Genomic DNA, 17,791 nt, shown 5'->3' on the forward strand with positions numbered 1-17,791 from the left:
AAGCTTGCTGGACACTTTTTGTCCGAATTCGATGACATCGATCCTATCTCAAAATCATCAATTTTTGAATTATGATGTCACCGAGACTATATCGATTCCTCGATTATTTCCACATGACTTTCCTCATAAGCTTGCTGGAACAGTTTTGACCAGATTAGATCTCATTGAGACTCCCTCAATATCATTGTGATTTGAATTGCGATGACATCGAGTAATGTGTCGATTCCTCAAAAATTTTAATGATTTTCCACTAAAGCTTGCTGGACAAAACTTATCCCAATTTGATGTTATTGAGACCCTGTCGATGACATCGTGATTTGAATATCGATGACATCGATTTCCTTTCGATTCCTCGAGCAGTGTCAAAATATTTTCCAAGTCTTTGTTGGATAATGCTCTAAGTCTATCGATATCATCGACTGCCTTCGATGTTATCGATTACTGATGGTCGATATCATCGACTGCCTTTGATGTCATCGATTACTGATGGTCGATATCATCGAATGTATGTTCGATTTATTGACCATTTTGTCCAAATTACTTTGTGATTGCTGGACATAAAAAGGCCTAATTCAATATCATCGAGTACTGTTCGATGTCATCGAACATGAGTGTTCGATGACATTAACACAAACTCGATATCATCGAACTTTGTTGAAAAACTTAGAAGATTTTCCTATTTGAAACTTAAGTTTTCAGACTATTACATCCCATGTTGTTCTAAGTCTTTTAGGGCTTTTGTTTACCTAGGTGTTTTGGGATTTGGGATGTGAGTCTTGATTTACTTGTGATGAGCTCAGAACACACATCCAATTGAGGCAATAGCTTGATCAATCTTCATATGAGGCTCACTTGACTCACCGACTCAACTTACACATTAATTGACAAATCGGGGCACTTTCAATCTCCCCCTTTGTCAATTACATGAAAAAATACAAAACACCTAGAACAATACCTAGAACGACACCTTGAATTGTGTTTACATGAACTTTACACAATTTTATAAATAGTTTATTTGAGTTCACACATAAAACAAGTCTGCATGTAGCTGCTCCCCCTATCACCTGTATCACCATGCATATAAACCATACATAGTTGTTCTCATGGTGGGATTTGTTCTCCCCCTTTTTGTCGGTCATTAGCAAAGGTTAGAATATACCAATCGCAAACATATTGACTGAAGTTGAATTTGAAGATACTAGGAGAATCAAGACAGTAGGAGGGCCATGCAAGGAAGTCTCATAACATGAAGGCAACAGACTTCACTCTATAATATGTAACCACATTACCTAAATGTATAATATAGATAGTAGGAAATACAACATTTCGTAAGAGACATTATAAGCACATATGCATTTGGAAATAGAGCATTGAAATCATCACTTAGCAACCTAAATGAAACCTTTTAATGAGCATATAAACAGTGATAAACTAATCATCATCCCATAGTTAGTATCCAATCCTTACGAGCATATAATATGCAATATTTAGCATTCTGCAGACATGATTCATCCTCAGAGATTATTGTATATCAAGTTTAGAAATATCATCATTCATTAAACCATAAAAACTGCCCAAGCTTGGCAGTTAACAAACATTGAAAGTATCCAAACTATCATCTAGCCCATCCATGGGCAAACATAATATCCAATATATATATATATATATATATATATTAGCCAACTCATCCTTGGGCACATTTACCCAAAAAAATCCAACTATTTTGCCCATCCATGGGCAGTATCAAACAATATCCCAACCAATCAAAATATCCCAATACCAAGGACCAAACAAACACACTAAACTGTTAGACTATACAAATCAGTAGACCATCACATACACTCATAAATACTTAGGATAATAAAAAAGATACCCATGTCCTAAGTATCAGTGATGAACATATGTATGTGATGAGGTAATCAATAGAACTATGGTGCTGAGCTGGATGGAGCTGTGTCGTCATGCCGGCAAGTGAGTAAATCAACTATATGCTGAGCCGTGCATTGCAAAGCAGCCACCATCTGCTCCAAGCCTGAGATTCGCTCCTCATGTCGATCGAATCTGTCTTTAAGACATGTCACCCCTCTTAAAGTCACCCGGACCCGATCCTGATGCCACTTTTGTCTCTGAGTCTGTGCGGGGTCAAGTGTGGTTAGAGTGACCCGTGGTCCCTGCGTCTCTCCTTCATTTGGTGTCGCTGCCTCCCCTATGTTAGTGTCACCTTGAGTCTCTTCCTCAGTTTGCCCTTCTGTGACTAAATAGAACTTGAGGTCCATCTTGTGGATGTTAACTTTGTTGAAATGTTGTAAAGGACACTCAGGATCATCCGTCATAGGTAGTCCCAACTCATTGCTCAATACATGAAGGATATGAGGAAATGGGAGATAAGTTGCTCGAGAAGTGTGGACAACAATAGCCAACTGATGGACTATAAGGGTGGGTAGACACTGTTTGACAATGCGATGCTGTACAGAATGAGGACCATGAAGCTGGTAAGATCGACTCGATTAATTCCCCTTGGATACACATTTGTGGAAAAGATCCCATGCAGAACCCGGTATTTTGGTTGCATGTATTTAGCTTTAAGTGCATTTCCTTGATACCGAGGAACATCTCTTCCATAGCATAGGAATTTGGTGGCCAAGGATCGGACAGTGGGATCATCCATATCAAGGTCAGACATACCGATCGGAGAAAGAGTGAGACCAAACAAATTTGCAACAACATTGGCAGTGATTTCCACATTCATCTCCCCAACTGTGACTGTGATTGAGGGAGGCTCAAGGATTGGAGAATGACAAGAGGCAAGAAGGCGATAGGTCCTTTCATCGTGACTTGGTCCACCAAAATCCAAGATAGGTGACCAATCAACTACAGACAACAAGGATTCCATGTCGAAAGGTCGAATGCATTCCCTATCTACCCGACATTCATGTACAAGACTCCTCCCCAAATATTTTTCCAATACATTGGCGTGTGGTGGAGGAATTACTATAGTTGGAGGAGGTGTAGGCGGTGAAGATAGAGCCTCACCGCATGACGACTGCCTGACGGTGGTTCCACGGCGGCGAGTGGGTGATTCGGGAGCTCTAGCTCTTTTTCGTGGAGCTAAAGCCTTTTTCCAAGTAGGCCGCGAGGATTCTCCAATGATTGGAGCTTTTCCTTTATCCTTAGACATGATAGCTTTGGTAACTGCAGAAGAACGGTGAAAGATGATGGAAATGCCCAATAGATAGTTGAAGTACAAAAAGAATTTTGCCAAAGATAACCTTTTAACAAACCTAGGATAACTCAATAAAAATGATAAATACCTTGGAAGGAACTGAGGAATACGCCTAGGGATCTCCGGATCTAGGGTGCAAATGGATGCTCAACTCGTTAATGGTGTCAAGAAACCCTGGGGAGAAGAAACCCCCAAAAATGGAAATAAAACAAAAAGTTCCCGCTCGCCCGCCTTTTATCGGGTGAGCTTTTTCGATATCATTGAATTAGTTTCGATGACATCGAAATCCCTGAGTCGATATCATCGAATAGGTGTTCGATGATAGATTGTCAAGTGCGACGCTTCAGATTCTGAGAGGTCGTCGATGATATCGAGATGTTATTGATGACATCGATAGTCATTCGATTCATCGACTGACTTATCGAAGAGAAGAATATGACATTGATCAGTGGACTTCAATAACCTCTCAGATATGCATATCATAAAGTGTTTTCTTATCATCTTGTATACACAACAAAATTTGTACAAAAAGTTGTGGGACTCAGAATCATGAACATTTGTTATGTTCATTATAAAAAAGAATTTGATGAGTTATACAAACCTTGGATATAACATAGTAATCACAAAAGTGCATCATTTTACACACATGTTCGGGCCTAGATGCCATGACCTGAACTTATTATCTGTGCTCTGGTGATATCAGGCAGAGGGATCATCCTTGCTCTTGCCTTTGACAACATAGCAGTGGTCACTAGTGCGAAGACCCTTCATGATGGCGACTTGAGCTTCACAGCTTCTTCTCTCTCCGGTAGATCAATAGGCATCAACCCCTAGGTCAATTTGACACCAATGACTTGAATGGCCCTCATTGGCAACGATGAAGAAAGGTGGATTTTTTTTATTTTAAAAAAAAAAAATAGGCCATATTTGGCATATGAGTTCTTTAAATTGTAAGTGACTTACAGGTGAAAGTCACTTACATGCATTGTTTAAATTATCTCCAATATTATATAAATATCCTCAATATTATCTATATCTCTAGCTCAAGGATATCGATAACATGGGTAATGATACCAACAACACTAGCAATATAAAAAATTCTAGGTATCGGTGTTGTATTGCCAACATTTTTTACCGTGTAAATTCCAAGTGTCACTTATATTGCAATGTATCGCCAATTTTTCAACTGTATAAGTTTCAAGTGTCGCTTGTATCACCAATGTATTGGCAACATTTCGATAATATCGCCAATGTATCAATATCACTAAAAAAAATTTTATTTAAAAAAAAATCATTTCAAAATTTTTTATGGGTGCATGGTAGTATGCAATATTTAATTTGTCGACGATAATATCAATAATATCGCATTATTATTGTTATTGCAATATCGATAATATTGAGACTACAATCTTTCATTTCCTTTCAAGTTTTTGATGATTTCTCAACGAAATATTATGTTATCAATATTCGAAAATATCGATGGATGTTTAGAGGGTAGGTTGGATGGTTGGGTGGATGGTCAGTTGAATGTGATGGTTGGACTGATTTCTTACGATGACACATGCTTTCTGGCCCCATTAAATGAAATTTTATTATGTATGTATTCTTTATGTAATTTTTTTTTTATTTCTAAATATGCAAATATGTATACTTTAGCATCTCCTGAAGTTTCATTGAAAAATGTCTTCATTTTCCTCATGTTTCTCCACATTTTCGATTATTGACAATATTATCGATGATATTGATATTGTTTTCGTATCCTTGGCCATCGAAACTTATAGCATCAATAATTCAAACACTGCTTATAGGTAATTTTATTTGGATGCAAGTTGTAAGTCAATTATAAGTATGTTATTTTTTGTGTTTAGGTAACCTATAAGTTACTTCCAAGTAAGAAGTTGTATATTTACATGAAGCAAAACTTGGAGTAGGGAATATTCAAAAATGTTATAATTACATATGAAATCTTGGCACCAAATATATCATTTTATTAAGCCCATCTAAATTAATATTTAAGCCAATACTTAGGCTAAACCAATCATCAAGTGGGTCATAAATATTGGCCCATGGATTCAAAATACCTATAATATAGAACAATAACTCAATTTAAGCATTGGAAGGAAACTAAAAATTTTAATAGTAAATCAAACATTAAAAACACATCAACAACGTTCTCTTTAACCATAAAAAGTACAAGGATTAGGCTTCCTCCATGGCTTCTAGATCTCAATCCCAAGGCAGGTATGAAGGGTCTCATGACCATCATTGTTGGTGATGCATGGATTAAGCAACTTGAAACTTGTTGGAATCCAGCATCCTCAAAAGGGTTCCGAGGGGGCTCGGATTAGGGAAAAGACCCAATCTCAAATAACTCAGAAACCCAATGCACGGAATAAATGGATCATCCATGCATCAATACTGGAGATTCCATAATATATCTTAAACGTAAATGTGTAACTTGTAAGGAAGACATTCCTGATGCCGCAATGTTGGTAAGAGGTGATATTGGTCTTCCGCACCTTATACCCTCATAAAAACCTATTAATGGAACTAGTGTTTTATGTCTATAGGTAAAGGGACCAAGACGTAGAAGGAAAAAAAAAAGGCAAAAAAGCTTACCCATCATGCTTGTTTCCTTTGAAGTCTTCAACATTATAGGTTACCATATTCAACTTAATAATCATATATAGGTACCATGGTTCAAGTGTCCTACCCTAAATATATTTATAATAATCACAACTGCAGTGAGGCCCACCAAATCGTGTAATCTGAATAATAGTTGGTCAAATCAAAATCGATGGTCATGTGTGGCATATCTAATAAGAATCTTACACAAAATGCTAGGACAACTAATGGTGCAAATGCTAGAGCTTTATTGGGCTTTGGCCCATCTGCATCCCGATCACCAAACACATTTGCAACTTGTATGATGAGGATCCTTCATCAAACTTCCATGAAGAGCACTATTTGTGTGTGTGTGTGTGTGTGTGTGTGTGTGTGTGTGTGGTGTGGGGAATGCTCACCAGTGCACCAGTTCTCATTAGAACTCTTAAGAAATTTTTGAGAACTCGCCTCCTGTGATATGAGTCCAAAATTTAAACCATTCATGTGATGTAGCACCCCATAAAACCTTTAGGGCCTAACTTTTACCGTGATGCAATACTTTTGGTGGGTCATGGAAAAGAGAGGCAAATCAAGGGAGGAAACTGTTTCACTTTGCTATATCTCACTAAAGTTAAGTTGAGCCCCGGGGGTTTCATGGGTGCTGCATCACGTGGATATGTAGCTCACATTTTGGGCTTATATCATAAGATATGACTTCTCAAAATTTTCTCATGAATTCTCGTGAGAACAGGTGTACTGGTGAGCATTCCTCTCTCTCTCTCTCTCTCTCTCTCTCTCTCTCTCTCTCTATATATATATATATATATAATTCAACGAGCTCATTAAACTCTGGACTTGCCAGTGGATTCTTTAAACTAGAGCCAAAAACATATAATTAGACAGTTCCATCCACTAAGGGCCTGTTTGTTAACTCTTAAAATTAATACTTAACACGGAATTGAGAAAATGCCTCGTATTAAGAGTTGTTTGTTAACACTGAAATTGGAAAGTGCTAAGTGATTTTCTGCGAGATTTCACTGAATTCTTTCGGCGATGGGAGTCTGGCTTAACGGTGAACGCTGAGTGCTCTTCATAAAATTTTCTATTAAAAGAAATTTTTTATTCCAAAATTACCCTTACTACTACGGGTATTTTTTTTCTCTTAAAAAACTATCTTTTAAAATGTGAAATTTATTTATGCCCTACCGTAATTTATGTGTTTGATCCACACCATCCATCAACTTTTTCAGATCATTCTTGAGCATGCGCCCAAAAATTATATGTAAAACTCAAGTGGGCCACACCATAAAAACCAATGGAAATTAAATAAAACTCAAGTCCACCATTAAAAACCTTTTGGGGGCATAAAAGTTTTGGATCAAGATGATCTTTGTTTTTTTACCTTCATCTGGCCTGTATGACCTAATCAACAGATTGGATGTCAAATAAACATTACTGTCGGCCTTAGGAGAATTTTAATGGTGGATATCCAATCATCATTGTTTTTCTGTGGTGTGGTTCGCCTAAGATTTATATCCCTCTCATTTTTTTTTATTTTTTATTTTTGTGAAGCCCTAAAATGATCAGTAAAAATGGATGAACAGAATGGATGAAAAACATACATCATAATGGGGCCCACAGAGCACCGACCACAAGCCACGGGGTTGATGGCAGGGGAGTAGATACGTGTCATGGAAAGACAAGCGCCTACGCTCGTCAAGCTCCGAGTTGTGCGAATGGTTCAAAAGAGATCAAAGTTACATGGGCCCACAATAATGTATTTATTATATCTAGACCGTTCATCCATTTTTTGAGATCATTTTATAGAAGTAGCGAAAAAATGAATCATATCCAAAGCTCAAATGGACCGCACCAAAAATAGCAGCGGGATAATGATTTTCACCGTTAAAAAATTCATAGGGCCCACCATAATGTTTATTTTTCATCCAATCTGTCCATAAGGTCTCAAATACCTGGATGAAGAGGAAAACCAAATTTCATATTGATACGAAACTTCCGTGACCCCAAAAAGGATTTCAATGGTAGGCATTCAATCCCCCACTACTTTGTGCAGCGTGGTACACTTGATCTTTAGATCTGTCCTTATTTTCTGCTCAAGCCTTAAGAAGAGCACGAAAAATGGATGGAAGGTTTGGATCGATATAACACATACTTCATTACATGACCCACATAGGTATGTGGCACACCAGCCAATCCACTTCTGTCCAGATCGGACGCAGATTTCGGAAACGGATTGGCTACTCCCCTTGACACCAGCCCGGGCTGGTGGTCGGTGCTCTATGGCCCCCACCATGATGTATGTGTTTCATCCATTTTTAAATATCATTTTAGGGCTTGATCCGAAAAATGAGAGCGATATAAATCTCAGGTGGACCACACCACATGAAAACAATAGCGATTGGATATCCACCAATAAAATCCTTCTAAGGCCCACTGTATTGTTTATTTGACATCCAATTTGTTGATTAGGTCATATAGGCCCAAATGAAGGGAAAAAAATAAAAATCAGCTTGATCCAAAACTTTTATGGCCCCTAAAATGTTTTTAATGGTCGACGCTCATTCAACGTTGTTCTTGTAATATGGTCCAATTGAGATTGGGATATACCTCATTTTTGGTCTCATAAAGTAAAATGATCTGTAAAAATAGATGGATGAAATGGATGAGACACATACATCATGGTGGGCCCCATAGAGCATCGACCACAAGCCATTATTAGGTGTCAGGGGAGTAGCCAATCCGTTTCCCAAATTTCCCGCGAAGGACCCGGATTAGCTACTGACAGGTTGATTAGCGAGAATGGCTACTGAAGTGACATCACCAAGTTATGTTACGTGGGACCAACCATGATGTGTGTGTTTTATCCACACCGTCCATCCATTTGGTGATATAAATTTAGGGTATGAGCCAAATAACGAGTCAGATCCAAAGCTCGAGTGGACACCACAACAGAAAACAGTGGAGAGAGTGCCATCCACCCTTAAAATTTTCTAAGGGCCACAAAAGTTTTAGATCAAGCTGAAATTTATTTTTTACCTTCTTTCATGTCTGTCTTAACTTATGAACACGTTAGATCTCAAATAAACATTATGGTAGACCTTAGGAAGGTTTCGATTGTGGGTATCTAATCTACCAGTCTCCTACTCAACCTGTCAGTATCTAATCCACCTCCTCCTGTGAAAGACTCCCGCAGGAACTTCCTGCGAAAGATTCTGTGTGGGGCCTACTGCCATGTTTGTGAGAAAATCAGTCCATCCATCCATTTTTGGAGCTTATTTTAGGGCATGCAACAAAAAAAAAAAAAAAGATGTATCCAAAACTTAAATGGGCCACACAATAGGAAATAATGGAGATTTTGTGACCACCGTTGAAACATTTATATGGCCACAAAAGTTTTGTATCGGTTTAAGTTCATGATGTTTTCACTTGAGATTTGGATACTCTTCATTTTAGTCGAATGTTCTAAAATGAGTTTTGGATACTTCTCATAAGGAACTTTTCTAGGTTTTTTTTTTTATGAATAATGATATTTCAACTTCCTCTTAATTACTATAGTTTATTTGAATTAAATAGAATAATTTTATTTTTATTTAATAAAAAATAATTTCTTTATAACGTAAAACATTTCCAAACAGGAGATAGGGGCAAATGCGTTAATTTAATGTATTTCAGATATTTCAGATGTTTGTTAACAAACATATTGTCTCAAATTTGGTACTTAATTTTCAGACTTGCGCCATGATTACCAAACAAGTTTTTTGACTTCAGATTTCAGATTCAGCCTTGAGATTTCTTATTCAGGCTTCAGATTTCAGATTCAGCCTCAAGATTTCATATTCAGGCTTCAGATTTCAGATACAGGCTTTAGACTACGGATTTAACAAACGGGGCCTAAATCTCTAATCATGACGCTTTGGATCCTTGACTTCCCTCCGTTGATCTCCGACCACGATGCTTGCAGTCCGTAATTACATCCGTTGAATTTAAGTCAATGCAGCTAATCATGAGATGCGGATTGTTATGGCGCACTGTCATTAACTTACCTTTGAAATGTATGACTCAAGACTAATGAGCTGGTCCGGTCCATCCAGCCCGGTCTGATTCACAGCTCACCTTGGTCCAATGTATGATGAGTCTTGAGGCCCATGAATTGGACCCAACCCTATGATAGGACTGCAGGACTGCCCAACGAGTAGGCCCAACCACACTTAATTCAGATGGTATATGGATGATGACTCATCCGAGCCAACTCAGACTCGTCAACCGGCCCCATGGCCAAGTTAGTTCATGGGCTGATCCGGATGATGGGTGAGTAGGGCCCACATGGGCACTCAAATCCACGACCTCAGCGTTGAAACACATTGTCTGCTTTGCTACATGTACCTGAGCGAGTTGAAATGAAACAGCCAAGTAATCAAACCCATCTGAAAATGAGCATCATTCATCGATACTGGCACTCGATGGTGCGAGCCTGCATTAACATTTTTTATTTTATTATTATTATTATTATTATTTCCGTCCAATGCTTGCATGCACGCTTAGGTGAGTAACTGCAGATTAGATCAACCAGTCGGCTCTTCTAAACAAGGGCCCTGCTATGGCCCACCCACACCCATTTCAATGCCTCGAGTGTACAAAATCCAGACTGTTCATAAGCTGACCAATTTTTCATCAAGTAGGCCATGCATGTATGTAAAATTCAGGCCAGAAGATGCATGTTGAGGATCACAAAATAAACGGCATGGATCTTGCAAAACATGCTAGAGTAGATTTCTGATTGTCCATGACATTTTTATTCTTCTTCTTCTTGATTTCTTGGACCTTTGGCATGTTTGCAGTTTTTGCTGACTAACCTGTAAGAACTCTATTTAGTGGGCCTTACTGATCAACGGTCTAGATTGCCATTCAGTTGGACTGGATGATTGAGTAGACCAGTGGGCCCCACTTCATGTGATTCGCTGTGCAATTTTGATTGTGCAGCAGTGCGTATTAGGGCTGGAATGCTATGGCTGTTTACGCAGACAACAGTTTGAGTCGAACTAGGACACAACAATGTGGAGCGTGGGAGAGGGAGTTTTGATGAGTTTCAAACTCCCCCTCCACAGTCTCTATAAAAGAGAGCTGAGTCCCCGATCCTACACCACGACAGAATTCAAGTCCATCTTTTGAGTTGCAGAAAGGGTGTGAAGGAAAAGAAGATCCTAAGCTCTACAGGTATTCTGGTATTCTTATCCGGCTTGAGTCTCATCTTTTGAGTTGCAGAAAGGGTGTGAAGAAAAGGAAGATCCTATGCTTTACAGGTATTCTGGTATTCTTATCCGGCTTCTATGGCGGCATCTCATCTAGGTACGCTATCTAAACCCCTGATCGCCATGTCCCATGCACAAACAGATCCGTGGGCCCATTCCACATATAGATTAAGTCCCACAGTTGGTATCAGAGCCACTGTGCAAAGGCATGGATGATCAGATTCATCTATTACAGATTCATATCAGCAATTGAGTTTTTCGAATTTGAAACCCATATCAGTATTAGGGTTTTCCAATTCGAAAACCAAATCCAGATTTAATTAGGGATTTTTTTTTTCTCGAATCCCTGAATTCAGAAATCAGTTTTGATTAGGGATTTTGAATCCCAAATCCCATATTGGAGATTTCAGTTCTATAACCCCAAATCTAGTTCGAATTCCCCAAATCTAGATTATGGATTTCAAAACCCCAATCCTATACATTGAGGATTTCAGGTCCATCATCCCCAAATTCAGTCAGATTGGGTATTTGCAGTTGAAATCCCAAATCCATATTTGGATCTCATAAACCCTAAATCCAATTCGAATTTCATTCCATCATTATAGCATAGGATTTGCACCCTTACCTGTATCCTCAGTGGAGGCAGACATGGATTTCCAATCTACCTCCGACATCTTTCTCATACAGGAACACCGTCAGCCGCGATAACCTTCATCAGAGATGGTAGTGCCATCTTGATCGGCACTGTGGAAGATGTTAGCGGCCCGGCTTTCGTCTGACTGTGAATACATCTGTTGCGGCTGGGGATTTCATCCCAATCTCTTCAGTCGCTGCATGCAGTAAGTCGACAATGGCTGGGGATTAGAGAGGAGCTCCGTCTCCATCTCCGTTCGTTGGACGGACAGCGAGGGCAACTCGCTCTCTCTCTCTCTCTCTCTCTCTCTCTCTCTCTCTCTCTTGCAGAGAGCTAGAAATAGGGCATTCTACCCTTTTGAGTCGAAAATGGGAGTTCTCTTGCCCAAAATTCCATCGGGTTAGTGGACCCGATTGTAGTTGATTCGGATCCGCTTGTGGACTCGTAAACGGTAATCACCTATGTCCAAATCTTGGGCTTGACATTGTTATGGGCCCATTAAGTATATCCTAGCCACACAACCGTGTTTCCCATACCGCTAGTGGGCCTCATGCGTATGGACCCATCTTTTCGGACCATCCAGTTCACATTCATTTGATATATCATGGCCTGATTAAGGCATATAGATTGTCCATATGTAGCCCATATCCGCAACACATCATTTTGGGCTTTTCTTGTTTCAGTTGTGGGCCCTCTCTACTGGACTATTGTGCAGGCCTGATCCAACTCTAGATTAAGGGTTGGGCCATGGCCATGGGCCGTGAACTCTAGTGGCCCCATATCCATGGCCCATGTTTGGGTCTTTGCCCACTTAAGATTTGTTTTATATATATTTTAACCTCTTGGGCTTCAATTGGGTCTGTCTAGTGACTCATCTTGGAAACCATCTCATGGGCCACTTCAGTTAATCATAGGCCCAATTAAGGCCTAGTGGTTGACTAGATGAAGCTCCTATATTAGGCCCATACCCATTTTGATTCAGCCCATATTTAGCGCATGTTGGATACTCAACTAATGTTTGGGCCTTCCCTTTAGGGCCAAGTTTGATATCCGCTTCCTATATCTGAGTCATCTATTTAGTTTATAATGAGCAAATAATCTGGACCACTTACTAAATGGAAGATAAAGAATATAAAACTTTCACATGTGGATCTTAAGTATTGGATATGACCTGTCCATCTTATGGACACTAATGTGAGGATCTAACCATCCATCTGAATCGCTCCATACCAACCGTCTATCATGTGAGTGTCAAAGGCTAGACTTGTAATGCTCATTGATGATGACCAAATCATACAGAGTCCTGATTCGACCCTATTATTAGCCCATCATCCATCCTTAGGAGTTGATATGGACCGTTGGAATATATGGTGTGAAACCTATTTGTATGGTTCATTTCAAGTATCCTTTATTTTCCAAAAGGTCAATACCAATTAACTTATGGGTCGCATCGGACTAATTAAGCTATAATCCATTGAGAGGCAGGATTATAATCGCGATCCTAAGTCTATATTTATAGTGTTGGACTCGGTTGTATTGGCCACCATAGTGACCTTAACGATGAAAATTTTACAAGTACAGCCTTGCAACATCGGGATAAGGAGGATTACATATAGTTGCATTCACGTATTCATGCGTACGGTAACGAAAACACAGACGATTACTGTTTGGCAGTCACATAAACGGGTGAAGTAACTGGTGCTGGTAATGTAAAACTGAAAGACTCATCTCACCCACAGGTGTTGAGTATCTCAGATTTATATGACTTACATCACTTAGCTTCATGTTCAAGAAGATCACTAACATGTTATTATTACCACCCACAGGAGGAATGCTAATGATGTAATAGGTCCTCACTAGGATGTGATGGTTGGGCCCATCTTCATCTTGGATGATTCAGTTGTCGCCTCCCTTAGCAACTGAATTGATTTACTTTGCCTGATATTTAATTTTGTTCATGAATTGTTCTATGTAAAATAATCTGCCAATGTGAGTATATTTTGCATTTAGATCTCATCCTAACTGAATTCGATTATGTTTAATAAAAGAAGTGCATAGAGATAGGTCTGGGATTGTTACATTTGGAGATCACTTCGAAAAAATTCTGAACCGTCAAAACCTTTTGAAAACAATTAGAACATTGATCTTCTAACCTCAAGATATGTACTTAGACTTAATGGAAATAGAAGAGGAAACATGGTTCTAACGAGGGATCCTCAAGACCTCACAGTCCTCTAGGTTCTTCAGTTGAAAACCGACCTGGGAATGGATCGAGTTGCAAGCAGACTAAAGGGGATACTTGCTTCTTTCACAAGAAGCCGAGCCATCACAAGAAAGACTGTGTAAAGTATAAGGAATGACTCATAAAGAAGGGTAATGATTCTGTTCTAGTTTGTTTTAAATCTAATCTAACTGATGTGTCTGTGGATTCTTGGTGGATAGATTCGGAAACCACTATTCACATATATGCTTTTATACAGGTCTTACTACAGACCAGGCCACCAACTGATGCAGAAAACTCAGTATACGTAGGCAATGGTGTCAAAGTCAACGTAGAAGCAATTAGAGTCTATAAACTTAGGTTAGAGTCTGTTTGTTTATTGGATTTGGTAGATACATTTTGTGTGCCTTTTATAAAGCGCAATCTAGTCTCTATTTCTCGTTTGGATAAATTGGGATATTCATTCCAATTTGAGAATAAAAGATTTAGTATTTACCTTAATTCGATTAAAGTTAACACAGACTCTATGGTAAACAACCTATGCCAACAAGACTTGATTGCCTCACACATCTATAATGTTAATGACTTGTACGGAAATAAAGTAGGATCCAAGCGAAGGTTAGACTATGAGAATTCTTCCATGTTGTGGCACAGGCGACTATGTCATATATCTCGTGAGAGATTAGACAAGCTTGTGCGAGAAGGAATTTTGCATTCTCTAGACTTTTCTGACTATAAATGTGCATTGATTGCATAAAAGGAAACAGACTAGAACTAGAAAGAAAGGTGCAACCAGAAGTGTAGATCTAATAGAGGTGATACATACAGACATTGTGGACCATTCCCTACAGCATCATGGAGTGGACACAACTATTTTATTACCTTTATAGATGACTACTCTCGCTTCGGGTACCTATACCTTATTAATGAGAAATCAAATGCCCTGGATGCTTTTAAAATCTATAAGGTCGAGATTGAAAATCAACTCGATAAGAGAATTAAAGTTGTCAGATCTGATCGTGGTGGTAAATACTATGGCAGATATGACGAATCAGGACGCAATCCAAGGCCATTCACTAGATACCTGCAGGATTGTGGCATTGTCGCTCAATACACTATGCCTGGTACCCCAGAGCAGAATGGAGTGGCTGAGAGATGCAATTGTACCCTTATAGATATGGTGCGAAGCTTGGTCAGCAATTTGACATTGCCAGAATCTTTGTGGGGTGATGCGATCAAAACCACAGTCCATATACTAAATAGGGTTCCCAGCAAAGCAGTAAGTAAAACTCCTTTTGAGTTGTGGAATGGAAGAAAACCAAGTCTCCGATATCTACATGTTTAGGGTTGTCCTACTGAGGCCAAAGTTTATAACCCGCATGAAAAGAAGCTTGATCTTAGAACCGTAGGTTGTTTCTTCATTGGATACCCAGAAAGATTAAAAGGCTATCGATTCTACTGACTTTTTCACTCCATCAGGATTGTTGAGACTGGGAATGCCAGATTCATTGAGGACACTGAAAACAGTGGGAGCACGAACATAAGAAATTTTGTATTTAAGAAACAAAGGACTGTGAGTCTAGTCATGGTCAATCCAGATCACATGGATATTACTGATGCAGTCGATTCTGCAATCACTGCAGAACATCACGTAGAACCTCATATACAAACCACTGATGAGAAAAATCAAGATTAGACCTAACAAGCTGAACCATTGAGAAGATTTGAAAGAGAGAAAAGGCCTGTAAATCGAGACGATTATATCGTATACTTACAGAAGCACGACTTTGACATAAGGCTGGAAAAAGATCTTGAATCCTTTGCACAAGTCAAATAAAGGGCTGATCCTTTTCGTTGGTTTGATGCCATGAAAGATGAGTTGAAATCCATGCGGGACAATAAAGTATGGGATCTTGTAAAGTTACCCACTGGAATAAGGCCGGTTGGTTCTAAATGGATATTTAAAACCAAAAGGGACTCCAAGGGTAATGTCGAAAGGTATAAACCCCGACTTGTTGCCAAGGATTTTAACCAACGTAAGGGCATTGACTTTAAAGAGACTTTCTCACCAGTATCCAAGAAAGACTCATTCAGGATCATAATAGCTCTTATAGCTCATATGGATTTAGAGTTACATAAGATGGATGTAAAGACTGCATTTTTCAATTGGGATCTGAATGAGAATGTATACATGTTGCAGCCTAAAGGTTTTGTAGCTATTGGCTCAGAACATTTGGTTTGCAAACTTAAGAAGTCCATCTATGGGTTGAAACAGGCATCACAATAGTAGTATCTTAAGTTTCATGAAGTAATTTCCTCATATGGTTTGTAGAAAACACTGTAGATGAATGCATCTACATTAAAACCAGTGGGAGTAAGTTCATTATGATGATTTTGTATGTTGATGACATTCTGTTGGCAGCAGTGAAACCAGGATGTTGAGCGACACCAAGAAATTCTTATCTCAAAGGTTTGAAATGAAAGACCTTGGTGAAGCTTCTTACGTCATCGGCATTAAGATTCACCGTGACAGAACACTTGGATTGCTCAGTCTGTCACAGAGGGCCTATATTACTAGGGTACTGGAAAGGTATGACATGCAAAATTGTGCTTCAGGAAAGTTGCCCATCGTGAAGGGTTACAAATTTGGTCTATTTTAATGTTAAAAGAATGATTTAGAAAAGAATCGAATGAAAGAATTTCCGTACGCATCAGTAGTAGGGAGCATCACGTATGATCAAGTCTGTACGCGATTGGACATTGCCTTTGTCACTAGAATGTTAGGAAGATATCTATATAATCCATGAATGCAACATTGGATAGCTGCGAAGAAAGCATTATGGTATCTTCAGAGAATGAAAGACTTCGGACTCACATACAGAAGGTCTGATCATTTGGAATTGATCGGATATTCAGACGCAGACTTCATAGGCTACATTGACACTAAGAAGTCTACTTCAGGATACATCTTCATGATGGTGGGAGGAGTTGTGTCATAAAAAAGCGTGAAACAATCTACCACAGCCTCATCCATTATGGAAGCTGAATTTATTGCCTGTCATGAGGCATCTAATCAGGCACTATGGTTACAGAGTTTCTTTTCAGGTTTGCGGGTACTGGAGCATATCCTAAAACCATTGAGAATATTTTGCGATAATTCGGTTGTTATTTCCTTCTCTAGTAACAACAAGCATTCGTCAAGGTCGAGGCATATCGACATCAAGTACCTTGTTGTAAAGGAAAGGGTTCAGAATCATCAAGTGTCCGTGGAATTCATCGGCACTAAGCAGATGATTGTAAATCCGCTCACTAAAGGGCTCCCTATTACGCCATTTCAGGAGCATGTAATATCCATGGGAGTCATTGATCCCACAGATGTTTTCAATTAGTGCGAGTTAAGCGTATTTTGATTTTCACAGACACTTAAAGATCTCGTTTTATACAGTTTATTTGGATGATTTTGATATAAAGATTAATTTCTGCTTCTCTATATATATGCGGAAATTTTGAGTAAGTAGAACTACAGACGTGTCTCGTTGGAGACATGTAAAAGCTTCAGGACCTCTTAAGGATAGGCACATATCATCACACTAAAGTGTGTAATCCTTATACCACATTTTCTGGTTCGTGATCTATGTCGTTAAGATTGAAAGTATTTGTGATCGCGCTTAGACTCACTTCGCCTAAATTAAATGTTGTGATGACTATCGTGTTTCGATACTGACTATCTTGATGGACCAGATTGAATAGCATTACTCATACTATTCAACTGTTTCATTGGTTAACCATTTGGATATTTTCTTAAAGGATCAAAACTTGTTTTCAAAATTATTCTATAT

This window comes from Magnolia sinica, chromosome 3 (genome assembly GCF_029962835.1).
Source record: "Magnolia sinica isolate HGM2019 chromosome 3, MsV1, whole genome shotgun sequence".
NCBI lineage: Eukaryota > Viridiplantae > Streptophyta > Magnoliopsida > Magnoliales > Magnoliaceae > Magnolia > Magnolia sinica.